Here is an 18210-nt window from a genome sequence, read left to right as displayed (position 1 = left end):
GAGTTTTTAACCTTAATTCTCCCAGGGAACGTGAACGCATCAGGAGCAAATTAAGTTAAACGACACTCACAAAACAAGGAACTTTAATGAGCGATTATTAATATTTTCCATTAATAATTAAATGCACAGACATGGAACATGAGCATATAATTAATAAAATGTATTCATAATCCTCTCCAAACATTTTTAATTTATGATATTTGAAGTTCTTCTTTAAATGAGTTTTAGCTACTGATGCAGAAAACAATCTTGAAAATGTTAACAGCCTGAAAATGTAAATAGGACACTGCAAAAAAAGATACAGCTGTTCACCTAAGCATTTTGTCTTAAATGTAAAATACTAGAAAAACTAAAGCAGCACCTAACCCTTAACACACCATAAAAAATGATGGTGGCAGCATCATGCAGTAAGATTGGACCCATCCTGGAAGAAAACCCATTGGAGGCTGAAAAAGACAAGAAAAAGAGCCTAGAGCTACAGTAGAAATTATCAGTTTTTATTTTTTCAAAACGTCATGTAAGATTTGCGGCTCTAAACAGACTTTTATTTGGCTGGTGGTGTGAGGGTCAAAATGGCTGTTCGGATGTGAAGGTAGTCGGCTCAGTAGCACCCCCTGCTGATCATCTATTGGAACTGCTACTTAGAAATTAAACCAGTTAACTACCACTAGAGGGCGATATAGTTCCATCTAAAGCTTTCCTGCGTTAGCTGGAAAGACGCTTGAGTAAACAAAACCCTGTAAACCTAAAAATCAACAGTTAGAATGAAACTGCAGAAGTTTCCACAAACTCATTTAATCAGATTTATTGATATTAATCCAATTAGAGTTTTCTGTTTTTTCCCCCTTCAATATAACGCACATGGACTTTCTCCAAAGAATCCCAAATCTTTGAGGACTGCTCACTTCTTTCGCCACATCCTGTAAATCTGGCTAACCAAAGACACTACCAATCATTTTAATCTTCCTTAAAGGCGTCCTTTCATTTAACCTCTCATGCCCGTCAGCTGCTAAGCACACATCCGTGTCTGTAAGCCCCTGCAAAGCTGGGAATGAACAAGCAGAAGATTGCCATAATGATGTGACCCAGTTGTCCTGGGTGCAGAAATGAGAGTGCAGATCAGGGCCTGGTGCGTCCCTCTCCTTCCGGCCTGAGACACAATCACAGGGCATTTAGCAGCAGGGTGGGTGTGCTGTGGTGTGTTTAAGCTCACCCAGATCCATGTAAGCATCAGATTTTATGTGTGCGTGCCACTTGTTGTTGGTGTTCTGGATTAGATTTAACAGTGTGTGTGTTTTTTTAATTTACTCTCCTTAGCCGCCTCTTTAAGACGCCCTCCCCCCCGTTGCCCCAACTAGATCCTGAGAGGTCACCAGGTGGTTGAACAATCACACAGCACACACCCCTGACGGTGGGCTCAGCGGGCCACTTTACTCAATGAGAAGCTCGGTAATTGGAGCGGCGTAAGCATCTGTGGAAATACGTTTGTGTGTCTGGGATTGAAAAAGGGGGACAAAAGACAGAGTTTAATATTTGGGATAAGCTGCGATTGAACATCCTAAGATCAGAGCCGGAATGATCAGATTCTGCCAGTGATAATCCCTCATCTTGGAAAATTAAATACCACTCTCCTCTGCTCACACACACACATAAACCCGCTCAAGGTCTTTATCTAACATGTGTCTCATAACCCCGACTCATTCCTCAGGGAGCTGTTCTGATATCTGATGAGTTTTTCATTAATAAGACACAAGTCTAATCCTGAGGGAGAAGCACAAAATGACAACGGATAAGCCCTGCTTTGGCCACACAACACAGTTTCACTCAGGGGCTATTACAAAACGTCTTTATACATGCACTCATATTATAACTTAATCTGCGCAACCCAGTTTTATTCAGCCCAGGATGCATTTCTGCAAGTTGCTCACAATAATGACATGTATGTGACCTTTAGGTTCTGGATATTCTCGGGGATAAAGACCATCTCACAGGACGCAGAAGGCATGAGGACATCTGCTTGTGTTGTCTAACCAGAATTAAAACTCTCACTTAAAATCAGCTTCATACATCAGTGTTATAATGCAGCACATGATTTATTTCAACAGCTTTTTTTTTTTTTACAACAAAAAACTTTGTCAAGACAGCTTTACATGAAAACAACATGACACAAAGAAGCATTACATTACAAACTGGATAGGACCAGGAGACCTGAGAGGTCTGGAAGGTAGATTCAATGACATCAGGTTTATAATGTTTTTTAAGCTATTTAGGAATTTATAGTATATTCTCTGAACTACGGGGAGCCAGTGTAAGGACTTTAAAACTGGGTGGATGTGCTCAATTAGTGTAGTTTGAGTGAGAACGCGAGTTCCCTTTGTAACTATAGATAAACCCATGGAGGAGTTTCTCTACCTGGGAAATTAGTCCTTTAATCCTGGAAATGTTCTTAAGGTGATAGAACGCCAACTTTGTGTCTCAGAAGTTTCAGGTCTGAGTCCATCACTACACCAGACTTCTGGCCTGGTCTAAAATAACTGAAGCTGTGTATTGACTCCTCTTTAGGTCCAAAAGTAGTAACTTCAGTTTTGTTTCTGTTTAGCATAAGAAAGCTATAGCAATTTGTTCTATGTATCTACTTAACGTTTGATTTGGTTCATAGTCACCTGATGACATCGTAACTAATCTTATTATTTGTTATAATTTGAGCTAGCAGTAGCATGTAAATTTTAAATAGAGGGGGCCCCCGGATAGAACCATGGGGTACCTCACATGTGACTTCTGTCCACTCTGATGAAAAGTTGCCTATTGACACAAATAAGTTCCTGTTCTTTAAATAAACCTCAAACCAGACCTGATTACAGCTACGTTCCAGATTCAACAAAAAGAAAAAGACATCTTGATTATCTCCAACACATTTAAGAAAATATTTTGTTAACCGATGAGACAAAAAGGGACTTTTTGAAAGGTTTGATGTCCTGTTACATTTGCAGCAAAACTGGCAGCATTCAGGAAAAGAACATACTGGGTAAACGTGATGGTCTGAGGCCTGTGCTTCTTCATAACCTGGATGACTTGCTGTTATGGATGTGTCTGTAAATTTTTACTCTCCAGGAGAAAATCTTGAAGAAAAATGTCCCCCTAATCCAGGGGTGTCCAAACTTTTTGCAAAGAGGGCCAGATTTGATAAAGTGAGGATGCCCGGGGGCCAATAGTTTGTTCGGACATTTTTTAACTACAAAAGTTTCATGCAAATACACACCGTTATAAAACAATTTTTATTGTCACAATTATCTTTATTTTTCAAATGACAAAATAACCAAATATAAGCCACTCAGGCAGATGAGAATAACTCTAAAAACCCAAATTCTGCCTTTCATTCATATCTGGAGAGTCAGATAACATTGAACAAACTGTATGAAATACCTTAAATTTACATGAGTTTAAAAATATCTTTGCCTCAAGAACATTTTAAACAGGAGTTATAAGTAATGCAAAGTTGTCTGTTATTATTAAATCTTAAAACAAGTGAATTTTGCTCTTGTCATTTACAATATCTTTCAGAAAGTAATAGTTTGTCACATCTACAGGTTCATAACATCAACAGTAATAACCAAATCTTACTCAACAGTTTAATAAAATTAAGTGCCATAAATGTTCAATTCGCTCTTCACTGCTGATAGTGACAGACGTTGCCGTTCAAAATACTCAATTTCATGTCCTCAACTCTCAGTGCCACACTGTTACGTGCCAGGCAAACATTTTTCTCAAATTCTTGCTTCTTCTCAGGGAAAAATGTTCTCCACTATTTTTATAACACAGTCTTTGATAAATGTACCTCCAGTAAAAGGTTTGCCATGTTTAGCTATTAACATTAACTTCGTAGCTTGCTTTGGTGGTATTTTCTTTTGACTCACAGGCCCGCGTGAAGAATCGCTGTTGTGATGCCAGTGCAGCTTGGAGCTGCTTCACTTTTTCAGCACGGTCACTTCCTGTTAGCTTGTTGTATGTGTTAGCATGTTTACTCTGGTAGTGTCTCTTTACGTTGAAATCCTTAAACAAGGCAACCGTCTCATTACAAATTAGACAAGCACAATTGCCCTGATTTTCAGTGAAGAAGTATTATAATTCCCGTCTCTCTTGAAAGCGGCGGCCCTCACTGTCAACTTGTTTTCTTTGCGGTGGCCATGGCAGAAATGAGTGGAGAGCGGTTCGCTGCATGGAGGCAGACTGATAGTATTAAAGTGGTGCTGCCACCATTTGGTGAAAGGAGGAATTACAGCTTCAAGTTTTATGATTTATTTATTCTGTTTGACAGTGCAGGCGGGCCATAAATAATACATTATAAGACCGAAGCTGCGGGCCGTATGAAATCTGACCGCGGGCCGTGATTGGCCCTCGGGCCGGACTTTGGACATGCCTGCCCTAATCAGTTTGTGACCAGCAAGTTCGCCTCTGAATGGCTTAAAAACAGTTTTTCCAGTGATCTACTCAAACTGCGGCGTTAAATCCGATTAACAGCCCCTGGCATGACTTTAAACAGTCCCTTCACGCTTGAAAACCCTCCAATGTGAAGAATTAAAAATAATTCTGAAAAGAAAAGTGGGCAAATATGCAAACGACTCATTCAAGTAATCAGTTGTGGGGTCAACGGTGACAAGAGTTATTACGTTTAGGGGCAATTCCTTTTTCACCGGGTTTTAATAATTTCTTTATGTGTATTGTTTTGCATTAGTAAAACCTTAGGTGGAAACAAATGTGAAAAGCACATTATACAATCGGAACAAACATGGATTTAATTATCCAGGACTTACTACAGATTCTTTAAAACACACTTTATGATTTAACCATGAAATCATAAAGTGGAGACTTTCTTTCAAACCTCTTACACAATCCATGCTGCATGTAAATGATCGGACCGCTCGTTATCTACTTCAGGACGGGAAGTTTTACTATAATAACTTTCAAGCTTAAACTTTCGAATGTTTCTCTAAAACGCCTGTGGTGTGTTACATACATGTTTTCGTTTATGACCAACATCATGAGGTTAATCGACTTCGGCCTCGAAGTAGAAAGTTACTATTTAAAGGTCTACTCCGCCCGTTCAGAGATCCTCCGGCGTACGCACGAAAATATTACGAGCGCATCCCACATTTCCATCACACGCAAGAAGTTTCTAATAGACCAATGACAATGCGAAATAGCGAGGGGTAGAACTAACTGACATAAGATTCAGCCAATTAAACGTTGTTTTGCCCAGAGGTTTCAACCAATCACAAAGGAGATGCCAAAAATAGCACCTCCTCTTGTTCAGCACCCAAAGTCGAAGGATAGCTCTGGCCTTTCAATGGAAGAAAGTGCTAGATTTGTCAGTGTTGTATAACATTATAACCAACTCTCAAGTTCCATATTTTGCTTTGGGGCGATCGCGGTTTGTCTTCACCTGTTGTGAGAGACAAGAGCTGGCGTCCAACATGCGTAAAAATCAACGCTGTCCAAGCAGGGAACCGCCGAGAAACGAATTACCGCCGCTCAACTGAGGCCAATCTCGATTTATCTTTTTTTTTCTACAATAAGGAAACATTAACTCAGCTAGCTGGCTAACATCACTTCTGCGACTAGCTTGGTTAACGACATATCTTCAACTTGTAGCGAAGCCAGATAGCCGGGATTGGAACTTCACTCGCACAGCGCAGGAGAAAAGGTAAGTAGCATGTCATTAGCTCGAGTTTGACAACCCAAAGAGGAGCTAACGTTAGCATGCTAGCTAACGTTAGCTCACATTAACACACCAGCAAAGTAGGCCTGTGAGCAAAGGGAGCAGCGTGAAGTGAAGTGGAGTAGATGGGAGTTCAGCGGATTGATATTTAGCACAGAAACGCCAAATTCCTCCAGCTATTTGTCCATTGCTAAATAAACCGTGTTGTGCATAGATGTTAGCGTACATGTACACTACTTCCTAAATAAATCCTTGACAAATAACTTCACTTCCGAGTGACTTAGCTACCGTTAGTAAACCTGACAAGAATATTGAACCAATCACAAGTGAAACAAAGTGTTTGGTCTGGTCAGATGAACTAATCTGGCTGTAACAAGCTAATGACAAGTTTGCGGACTCAGTCATTTGAGTGTCTCATTATGGCCATGTGACGTTTGCTTTGCAGCCTGATGTTATTTATTGCCGTACATCATTTTGTAAACTGCTTATAACAATACTCCCATGTAACTTAGCAGTATTAATGTATCTGTTCCGCAGAGATGGTAACGAAGAGTATATGCTATACATTTATCTAGTATAGTTAATGCATATATATAGTATAATGCACCTCCTAATGGGTATCTGTGAAATTTTCGAAGGTTGTATGTCAAAATAAACATTGAAACAACAGAGAAACAAAACGCAATCAAGATTTGTAATTTTAATTCTGCAATAATTTTTTTTATCATCATCATCATGAAGTATTTGCATAAGACATTTAAGCAACAAGGAAATTTAAATTTATACAACATCAAATTACATTGAAACTTGTATAACCAAAATCCCATCTAAATTGTAATTTTCCAAAAATCTTTTGGATATTGGCCTAAAACATTTCAAGGAAATTTTTTTTAAATGTGCAGAACAAATGTAACTTACCGTAGTTAACTGGTAATAGTTGTTTTATTTTTCCAAAGGTCATATTGGTTAGTGTACAATATGAATTTCAGTCATTTTAAAAATAGCCATTAACAAAATTCTACCTCCAAATAAAATCATTTTACCTTGCATTTTTAATCATACATTAGGAAAAGTTGTAAATTTCATTATTGATGGAATTGAGACCTTTCTCTAGCTAACTAAGCATGTTGTCACTGGTGCCTTTTTGATACAGGAGTCTAAAAAACAGACTATTTTGTTAATTTTAAAAACTATTTTATGTTCAGGCAAATTCAAACTGAAATAATAAAGCACATCCATTTCATAACAGGAACTTAAAAAAAGATAATGAATGGTATACTGTATACATTTACATCATGTTAGAAGTTAAAACCTCAACCCACTGTAGCAAATAGGGATCAGGTTTTAGTGGATAGTGCAGCAAGGAGTAACAATATACCTAATGGTATATAATCAGCAAAACATTCAAAACCTAAAGAACCAAAGTGACTCCTTAGTCAACAGTGCCTCTACAGTCTGGGTTCAATCTCTATGGTAACCATCTTGTGTGTCCTGTACACTTGAATTGACAAAAATGCTTCACTAGCATACAGTGAAGCTCTGCAGAGCTCTGCTAATGAGCTAATATTTGAGCCAGGTGTCTGAAGCAGAGAAAGATCTACAAGTTGCAGGACAATGAGGACAATGAAGACACTCACCACAACATCAAGTTATAGGTTTGGCAAAAGATTTTCTGTTTTATCGTCTGGACCTAGTTATGTTAGCTTTAAGTACAGCTAGCTGGATAAAGGCATACTACTATGGAGATGGTCAAAACCAAAAAATGTGTCAGCCTCTTTCTTGCAGATGGAAATGCTGCTTGTGCAATTGCCGTTGTGATAATACATATTCTTAACAATAGAAAGCAGTGCAGTCAATTTTTGTAGGTCACTTGTAAGATGTGCTAAGCTAACGCCTTTGCTGCCTAAACACATGCCTCATTTTGTGCGTTCTTGCTCAGTTCCTTTTCCATAACAACTCCTACATCCCCAATACGTGTGGTATGTTGAAGTCTGAAAAGGAAAATAACAAAACTTTATGAAATCAAAAATAACCTTAGTTTTCCTTTTAGCAAGAGAGTCACACAGTGCTGTATACAAGTACAGTATATGTTCCAATAAAAAAATTATAAAAAATAAAAACCACGGTTCAAAATCAAAACATTGATGTAATAAAAAGATAAAGCAAATAAAAATGTAAATAAAATGTAGAATAATATTGCAATTCATTATAAGTGAAAATAAAACATAGGAAATAAACTAGCTTTAGACTGGCATTAAAAAGATAGAACTTTAAATTGTTATAGTCAAAAGGTTAACTGTTTAAAGTAAACTATTGCCAATTGGCAGTTTATATGTACATTTTCTGTGTCATTTTCTTAAAAGCACAATTGATTTTATTCGTAAATCAGTGTACATTGCTTTTAGAGTGGTGGATATCCATTTTCTTTGAGCGTAGCCATTAACTACATCATATCCTCAAACAACTTGAACTTTGTTCATGTTTTTTCTTTCTCTGTTTTCCAAGAATCTTTCAAAAGTTGTTATCGGTTGAGTACAGTTCATCTCTTGAAGGTTAGATAAAAATTTACAACCCCTGCTATTCACACATTTTTCTGTGGAACGCAACTTCAGAGTTGTAGCGGAAAATTTGCCTGTTCGCTAATTAAATTATTTTATTTATTTATTTTGTTTAGCATTTCCAAAGTATTCAAAAGAGAATGCAGCTTGGGAAGGTGATATACTTGTATCACAAATGCCCAAATGTAGTCATAGTAATTTAGTTGTGCTTGTAGCAAGGCTTGTTGTCAATAAGCGCTTTATATTTCTACCTTGTAGAGCATTTCTCCGCTCAAATGATTTGTGGGGTCCAACTGGGCTTTGTCACTGTTCCTCTATAATTCACCTTACATATGTAACCTCCAGGTCATACGATTCACTGGCATAACATGATCATCCTATGCAGATGATACTCAGATTTATTTTTTTGTTCTCAGTGAACCAACTATTCAAATGATGGCGCTCTTGAACTTAAGTGTTGGAGGACTAGGCTATGAGAGCGACCCAAAAGAGTTGTGAGGAATTTGTTGAGATATATTTTAGACTTAATTTAAATATCTACAAATCATTTTTAAGTTTATAAACAAAACTTAACCTCTTACCAACGTCTGCTAATTCACTGACAAGTAAAATCTTTGCTAAAAAGACATTTATTTGATATAACGCCAAGTTTGCAGGTGACCGTGTTACCGCCTTTTGTTTCGCTTAACTGATCTTGGATCTGTGAGCCATTTCATATCACCAGCCTATATTGCAGCAGTGTATCATCAGGGCGAAGGTTTATGGTGTATGTCATCATCAATTTTGTATTATGAGGTGCTGAAATGCAGCCACCCTGCTCACCTTCTCCAGTATATCAAATTGCGATAAGGTGCACAGGTGAGCAGAGCATGACATCAGTCTGTGCTCTGGTTGGCAGATGCAAGAGGAGTTCAATAGCTGATAATCTTATCTGAGTCAGCTGTCTATGGGAAACACTGAGAAGAGTTTCCTTTAATTAATAACAAGAACATTGATAGTTTTTATTCTCTGGATAGAAACTTTCCACTACTTCTCTTTTGCCACTGAATGATAGAGGAGTAGCAATGCAATAATCTCACAATACGATATTCTGATCACAATACGATATGTAACACAATATTTGGCAAACGATACGATTCGATATGATTCGATGCACTTTTGCGATTTTCTGAAAGATTTTAGAAGGACAGAGTAATTTTAGTGACATTTTGTGTTCCATAGACTTGGATTTAATTAACTGAAAACTGATTAAAAGCACCAACTACAGGGTGTGCTGTGGTGGCGCAGGGGTTAAGCACAACCCACATATAGAGGCCTTAGTCCTCGACGCGGCTGTCGCAGGTTCGATTCCTGGCCTGGCGACCTTTGCTGCATGTCTTCCCCCGTCTCTCATTACACTCTTTCCTGTCAAATAAAGGTCACTAGAGCCAATAAAATCTTTAAAAAAATAAAATAAAACAAATATTAAAAAAAAAAAAAAAAAGCACCAACTACACAATACCTGACTCTGATTGGACAGAGTCTTAACAGTCTACAGCTGGACAAAATGAATCAAAGATGCAGTGAGAAAATTAGTTTCTGTCATTTAATTCATGTGGATTTGACATAAAACTCAAAGTTTCAACAATGATCCAGGGGCTCAGTGGGGAGATTATCAGCCTGTGTAGACCCTCAATATGCAAATGATTGCACTTATGTTTTTCTTTTGGACATACTGTTGTTGCGTTTTGGAGTAAAAAGTCTTTTGGACTATAGGGAAAAGGCTTTTCTATACCTTGGCTCCCGGAGTTATCTCTGGCTGTAAGCTGTTTACTACTAGCTGCTGGGGGAGTGGCTCTGCCTCACCCCGTAGTGATCGACTCCTTGCAGCTGCGCAGCACCGCCATTCCCCTGCTTGGATCTCTGAGTAGCTGCCTCTCAAACTGCCAGGATCTCATCGTACTCTCAGTCTCTGACACCGTTTGTCAGTTGCTAATAAGAATGATCGATCCGCCATCGTCATCATGGAAATCCTCACAATGTAGTTTATAATGTGCACTTTAAGCACAAGTTGAAAGTGAGACTGCTACGCCGTCACAAACCAGACATGTTAAAAAGACGGTACAAGTCTACTTCTATGGTTTAACGTACGGATACTCGCGGATGGAAAATCGATACCTTTCGAAGGTGAAAAAAATGTATAAATATTGTTGAATCGATATAATTATATAGCCCTAGTGTATCATTGTTTATTATTGTGTTATGTTTTAATCATCTAAAGCTAGACCTGTCACAATAATCAATAAATCAATTAATCAGATGATAAATTAAAACAAATTGAATAATTTCCTTTGGTATGATTTATTGTTTGTCTCTTTTTATTCTCTCTTTCTACCAAAAACTGGATGATAAAAGTTTTTCAGTTTGGTGCTTTGGTCTCAACTAGCCCTTTTTTGAAGGACAATTTTGCTTACAAAGACTTCAAAATTAATTTTATTTGTTGTGTTGTTTATTTATTTTGGATATTTAAAAAGTCTTCCAGTTCCAGTGTTAAATGTTCATTAAAATTTAAAATTTACTGATCTTTTAGAATATGTTTATGCATTATTATTTCACCATTACCATCATAATTCTTAAAAATGGTCTCAAAACATTATAATTTATCTCAATAACGTCTGGAAAATTTATCTTCCAGCAAAATTGTCGTGACAGGCCAATGTAAAGCACTTTGTACTGCTTTGTTGCTGAAATGTTCTCGCCTCCTGTGGGAGTATTGGCTACAATCTGATCAAATTTTTGGTAAACCCAAATCTCTACCTAACTCCTAAATTTATTTTTAAAAAGTAGACTATTCTTTACACTCAGAAATTAAATTTCTAACTAAGTAGTGAAAATCCAGAATTCATCGTCTTAAAAATGAAAATATTACTTTAAAAACATAGTTAAGTAATTATCTATTGCAGACATGTTTGATTTTTGTGGAAGAATGGTGACTTGACATTTGTCCAATAGACTGAGTGTAAATGAATCATTAAGCGTTTCACTTTTGAATTGAATTTAAGCACCTAAAAATATTAAGTTGGTAATACTCTGATTTGTTGAGATGTAAGATCCTCTGTTGGTCTTTAAGGTCCACGTTGAATGAATGGTGGATAAAAAAAAACCTACAGATTTGACAAACCCTTCTGTTTTAGTTCAGGCTTGTTGTATCTTTTTAAAATGCTTGAAAATATTATTTACTTTGAGAATTATTCAGTTCCTTTTTTTTTGTCCAACGGACTCAGTTGGCTGATATTTGAAGTGTAATTGTGCTCTACATAAAGCGTTTGCTTCAAGTTACGTAATCTGGAATACGTAGCTTAAAAAGTTAAAGTGCCACTTATTTTATTTTTCTTGCAGTGAGTAAAATGCATAAACTGAAGTTCTGTTAGGGTTCTCGCTATCTGTAAACATTTAAATACATGTATATCAGCTTGTTTGGACTCGTGCAACTAAACTGACATCCCTTTAAAATGTCACTTAAATGTCAAATGGTCCAAACTGACATCCTGTCTCAATAATTACATTATCTACGTAATGTCATTTCGTTGGAGCACTGTTGCAGGATTTCAGTGCTTCATTAGATACCAGGTTGACAACAGTTTTGTCCCTGTCACAGTTTTAACTGGTTTCTGTGAAAGGTATGCAATGCCAAGCGGGGGTATTTTTAAGTTTCAGAAAATTATTTTAGGTTTAATTCAATGGTATATGTGATTTATAAATGTCAGTTATATTCCTTGTTTTGAGTTCAACGTACTAATGTCTGTTTGTTGGAATTGATTAGCTCACATTGTACAATGCCGTGTCATTTTTTTCTAAAGTGTATTTTAAGTTTTTTATTGCCAAGTACTGTTTCTTTGCTGCCATTGACACCCATAATCAAATCTTAGAATCCTTCTCGGATTTTCAACAGAGGACTGATTTTACATTCAGATAAAATTAGTTATTTGTTCAAAATGGAGATTTCTGTGTTAGATCATTAAGACTTACTGGAAATCTAGATTGAGGTCAAATGTGCCTCATTTCAGTTTTGACAAATCTTTACACTGTGCTTCTGGTAGAGATGCACTGATGCGTCACTAGGCTTTTAGATCTTTGTCAAGATTGTAGCTGATTTCTCTTGAAGAACAATGACACAAGAAGATGTCAGAAAAGCATTCAAAGGGTGTGTCAAATTCCAGGCCTGCATCCGTAACTCTGCGTTGGCCAGGGAAGTTGCGTCCTTCGTCTACTATGAAGATCGGAAATGAACAGCTGTATAATTGGATGATCTAGTCCCCAGATTGATTTTTGCCCTTACCTCTACGTATTTCCTGTTATCTCTTGAAATCTATGGAAAAGATGGACGCCTTTGGATTTGACCAGCCTTTATTCGCGGCTTTCAACGGATGCAGTCCCTGAATTTTGACACGCCCAAAGTAATTGGTTTTGCCCTCCTACCATAAGCGGTCATGGATTTGTCATTAAAGGAGCATAAGTTGCTTCGTACCATCTTATGTGAGAGCAGCTCATCACGACTGAGAGGTAAAGGAATTAATGAATCAACAAAATAAAGAATCAGTTAGTCTGTCTACGCTAAGAGAGAAAACCGGGATTATCCTTGTTCCTAAGAATCTGTTTTAGATTTAATTGTGGTTTCTTTTAGAAAAAGAAACTATTATTCCACATCAGGTAGTAATCTGAATTTTATTTTATTACCTTCTTTCTTGTAAATGTGTCTTTCAAGATGCATACTAAGCATTGGGAGTATTTTTTTTTGTCTTCATGATGCAATCTTGGGGTTTGTAACATCTTTTGCGGGTATCGTCTTGTCTTGGGAAGCAGCTGGATTCCTGTGAGGTTTAAGATTATATTAAAGATAATTTTGCTAGAACTACATCCACTTGCACTGACCTCTGGGAGATGCAGGTATGATTTTGATTTTGAAAAAGTGAGCTCCAAATGTTGTAACATGCAAAATTGAGGAATTAGTCCGGCAAGATCCTTAGTTTCTACTGTCAAACATAAGTGAAAAGAAAAATAGACCGCATTTAAATTTTTAGAGTACATTTTGTTATAAGATAATTATGAAACCAATATAAAACAAAGAACCAATCACACAACCTTGTGCCAATTCAGGATCTCCTGCTTCAAAGTTCAGTAATTCAACTCTGTATGTCAGAACCATTCAGAACATCACAAAGAGATGTTCTGTTCTCTTGGCTGCTTCGGACACGCTGGTGAAACGTGACTCTGAGTTTCCTCTCACTATCCCACCAGCTTCCCAGGGGTTGTTAGTTTAATGCTGCATTCATATGGTTCCTTTTCACTTGGTAAACATGTAGAAATGCCGCATGATCACGTCAAAATTACCTGGCATTTTTTCGTTGGATATTTTAGTCATAATATTGAATTTAAGACCTTAAACCTAAAGTGTCTCGGAGAGGGAGAGATTAAAACAAATAATTTTATTGTTTTGCCAAAAGAAAATGGTGTAACTTTTGAATTATGATCCAGAGTATATCAACAATTAGGGGAAATTTGGTTTGAAACATAGCGACCCTGATCTCAATGAAACGTTTTCCCACCTTGGTCCTGCATGTATCAGATACATCACGCTTCCAAAAACGTTCTATATTTTATAAATATTTCAAAGTTTAATATTGTAATTCAATCAGTATTAATACAGCTGATACAAAGTAATCTTAACATTTAACTTTTTTTTTTTTTTTAATTCAGCATATTATAAAATATTTTTGCCCTTCATGGAAAGATGGTCGGCCATCTTGATACAGACAAAACTCAGGTTTGTAAGAAAAATGGCCGCTTATCAACTAATTGTTAATTGACTGATGAGATCACTCATTAATCAATAACTTACGTCCGAAGTAAAAATGGCAGAAAAATATTTGCAATATCGGTTATTGGCCATAACAGAAATATTAATATTGGAAATTGATATTGGCTCAAATTTTCATATTGTTGCATCCCTAATAAACCAGAGATGGATAATTATCCCCAAAACTCTGCTTTGTGCATATTTCACAATATCCAAAAATAAATAAGCAAAACAACAGAAACAACAAATAAAATTAATTATGGAGTTTCTGTAAACAAGTTTGCCCTTCAAAAAAAGACCAAAGCACCAGACTGAAGACTTTTGTCATCCAGTTTTTGGTGAAAAGAGAAAAGCAATAAAAAAATTAAAATTGAGCATGTCTTAATTTATTATACGATTAATTGATTTATTGCTTACTGTTATCCTTTTAAAATCTGTCTTTGAATTGCCCTACAAATCTGTTTGATGTGCTTTTTTTGTCACCGGGTTATTGTATAAAAATGTACCCAAAACCTACAATGTTGAAAACTTTTAAGAAGTAAATTGCAGTAATTCTTTTTCAAAAATTTGGTATTAGTTTGTTTTAAATGTTAGTGTATTGGCTCTGCTCTCTCAGTGTGTAGAGGATTGTCGTTCAGCCTTTTCTTCCAGGTTTTCTTTAGCTAGTTTACAGCGACGGCTCATATTTTCTGAGCAGCGTTTGGATCCTCTGCAGCATTATGTAATCTGTGACGTTCCGCTTCTCTCTTGAAATGCTTTTTTTGGCTGACGGGAGTTTTGCTCGTTGGTGTTGGTTTCGGCCTGCGGTTGCAACACTGGTGACAGCAGTGACTGAGCCTTCCTCGTTCTCCTCTGGCTTTTTCCGGGGTTTCTCTCTTTGTACATGTCTGTTCGCGTGGTTTCCCCTCGCTCTAAAGGTATTGTGAACAGCCAGTAAAACCTCACAGTATCTGTGTGTCTTTAGAAGCCAGACTGACATCTTTCTGGTTCTGTCTGCTGCGACTGCTTTAACGGACGGATGATGCAACGACCCGTTCCTCTAGCTAACCAGCAGCTGACTGTGTGCGCCTCTTTTTAGGAGTGTGAGAGAAAGACTTTTGGGAGAAAGAAGGGTAGGGAGGGGGTGTTGCTGAATGAAGCTCAGGCTGGATGTTTGCACTGTAGGGTGGGCGGTTGCTAGGCAGTAGCAGTGTGTTTGTTTTATTTTTAGAGCGAATCACAGCTGGTCAATGTTACAGAATTGTCTTTCTCTCATATGTTGCACGTGAGTGCAGCTCCACATTTACTAAACGACACTAAAAACGTGGGGCAACATCAAACGGCGAGCCTGAGAATGCATATTTTTTTCTATAACCGTGCGACAGGAAGGTGGCAGAAGTATGAATGGCCCGTCCTTGCTGTCTCACGCTGGACGTGAAATGTAAGCCGACCTGCCGTATTTATAGAGCATCTTTTTCTCGCACACAGACCGTGACGGTGCACACATGCGCAGACACACACAAAAACACACACGGCGTCCTGAGAAAGCAGCCGGAGTCGCTCCCTGCATGTAACGACCTTTTTTGGGCACACTCTTGTCATGGCGCAGTCATGCTCATGTGTAAAGTGAAGCTCTGTGAAGAATCAATCCTCTCATCAGGGCGGTTTGATTATTGTTGTCGTTATTATAATTATTATTACTTTTTTATAGACTCCCCTGATCTTAGTATTGCTAGGCAAGCGACCTCTAAGAATTTTTACTTCTTCTGCGTAGAACTCAAAATATTTTTACCAATTGGTAACAAGAGATACCAAAAACCTTGATTGCTTATTTGATTATTTTTCAAGCCTAACCTTTTATTAGCTTTCTTACTGGATAGCAAAGTGTATTGGACCATTCTTCAGTTTGCCACAAATCCACTTTGATTGTGATTTTGGGCCATATCAATAATCTGATTGTTCTTAAAGGGCCGGTTTGCCAGAATATATTGACAAAACCAATTAAACTATCAATAAATAGCTGTTCCTACATGATTTTGATTGTTTTAGTGTTTGTTGGAATCAAAATGATAGATTTTGTGGTACCAATTTACAAATGTTTGTTAGGAATTTTTACGATATTTGCTCTAATGTATGATATTGAGTGTAACGTTTTATTACTTGCCGTATAAATTACATTCTATGACTTGGCGTCAAGTAAGATGAGACAGCAGTTACTTAAACTCAATTTTTTGACCAATTTTGAGAAAATTTCCATATAAAAATGTGGAGATTTGTTGATTTTGTGTGAATTTTGCAGATTTGAGAAAAACTGGAAGGACTTATTGATGTAATTTGGAGTCCAGAGGGCCACATAGAAAGCTACAGCGGGCCAGATTTTTTCCCCAGGCCTTGAGTTTGACACAGCTGCTGTAAATCATTACACAAACCCCAAATAGAGGGATTCAGACGGTTGTTTTGTTCAGGCAGACTTTTATTAAAATTTAGTTTTAGAAATCTAGTCTCAGGCTGGTTTCAGAGAAAGGAGTTTTTCTGTGCTCCCCTTTGTCTGTTTCAAACTTTCTCAGCAGCATTTTTAATTTATCTGTAGAGACGGAGGCGATTTCCAAATTCAAAAGGGGCCTCTTTGCAGGTTCTTGCCTGGTGTGATTGTAGTTCTGGGCCTCTGGTGCTCTAGGTCGGCTCCAGTGCTGCCAGGATCACTGCTTCTGTCCGCAGTTCATCTGGAAAGTATTCACAGCACTTCACCATTTTCACATTTTAATCCAAATTGTATAAATTAACTTCTTTCCTAAAAATTCTGCACATTAATGTATGACAATGTGGAAATGTATTAAAATAGAAAACCAAGAAATCATCTTTGTTTGAAAGTTTGTTTACAACAGATTTGTGAAAGTAGTAATAACTTTCTTGTAGAAACCTTTAAAAAATCATCACAAACTTTCTTAATTAAGCACATAATGTTCATGTACACTGCTGTCCTTAATTCTTTAAATACCCTGAAGTTGCCTCAAGTAATAACTGAGAAGGCATTTGGAAAGTCTCTTTCTTTTTTCTTTTTTTTTACCATCGAGATGATTATATAAAATCACATACCTGGACAATAAAACACACAGTGGAAACATTTCCAGTCATGAATCTGCTTTACCAGAGCCCAGAAATCCACATTGTAGAAGCAGAGAGCGATCATTTTGACATAGAACAGGACACAAGGTGTCCAGAAAAAATCTGGGATGTTCTTCGGAAAGCCAGGAAAGCCACTCCTAAAGAGTGATTTAAGGACGCAAAAAAAATTATATAAATCACTAAACAGCCATGATTTAAAGGATAAAAGTTTGTGGATTGTAAATAATTTGACAGTTCAGTGCAGAAAGATTTTATTCTATGATGTTCAGATGGGGAAGTAGCAGCATTTAGGATAAGAGCAATGCATGAAATTCACTGAAGCCCATATCTACTTGATATTTGACTCAAAAATCTACTTGATTTTTGTGTAGGGCTGAAACGATTCATCACATTAGTTGTGATGAATCAATAATTGAAATAAGTGTCAACTTGTTTCATAATTGAGTAACGGGAGTACACAGACTCAGAAAAAGGCCATTTGCTGAAAGTACAGCAATTAAGCCAAAGCTGTACAAAAGATATACATATTTTTGATTTAAGATAAAAAAAATAAAATAAAATAAATAAAAACCTTTGTCTGTAATTTACCCAAAACTGTAGTGGCACTTTCAGCTTCACTAGGTGCAAATTATGTAAATAAATAAAAAAAAATCTCCTATTGCTAGCCAATTATCCCAAAAAAATAATCAATGCACTTAACACTGTATTGATGTTAAGTCAAGCAGAAAAGGCTGAGCTTTCCACTCGTTGATGTTGAAAGCATTTTTGTAGCTGCAGATTCATCCTTTGCTGCAATTAATCAAGCGTACATGACAGGAATGCTTTATTATTATTGTATTTCTGGCAATAAAATGTTTACTTTCTTATTTTTTTCAAGAAAGGACTTGAATTATTTGTTTGCATAATCTTTTTCAAACATTGTATAAAGAGTTTGTAAAAGAAAAATCTGCAGAATGTGCTAATTTTTATATCAGTTAATCATCAGAATAATCTAT

The 18210-nt window shown here is 36.9% G+C and overlaps 1 protein-coding gene across 3 annotated transcripts in view; it reads left to right on the top strand.

The window, feature by feature from the left end:
• Window positions 1-5287: 5287 nt before the first annotated feature.
• The window catches only part of ppm1bb (protein phosphatase, Mg2+/Mn2+ dependent, 1Bb), a 31202-nt gene continuing 18279 nt past the window's right edge, over window positions 5288-18210 (top strand). Inside the window, exon 1 of one of the 3 annotated variants that reach the window (XM_028029548.1) lies at window positions 5288-5701. The gene's annotated coding sequence lies outside the window, so the exon portion shown is untranslated. Of the gene's footprint in view, window positions 5702-14906; window positions 15028-18210 lie in introns of those variants that run through there. The other 2 variants (XM_028029550.1, XM_028029549.1) reach the window with 2 other exon arrangements.

Source organism: Xiphophorus couchianus, chromosome 10 (assembly GCF_001444195.1).
Source record: "Xiphophorus couchianus chromosome 10, X_couchianus-1.0, whole genome shotgun sequence".
Lineage (NCBI taxonomy): Eukaryota > Metazoa > Chordata > Actinopteri > Cyprinodontiformes > Poeciliidae > Xiphophorus > Xiphophorus couchianus.
This window is presented reverse-complemented; position numbering and strand designations above follow the sequence as displayed.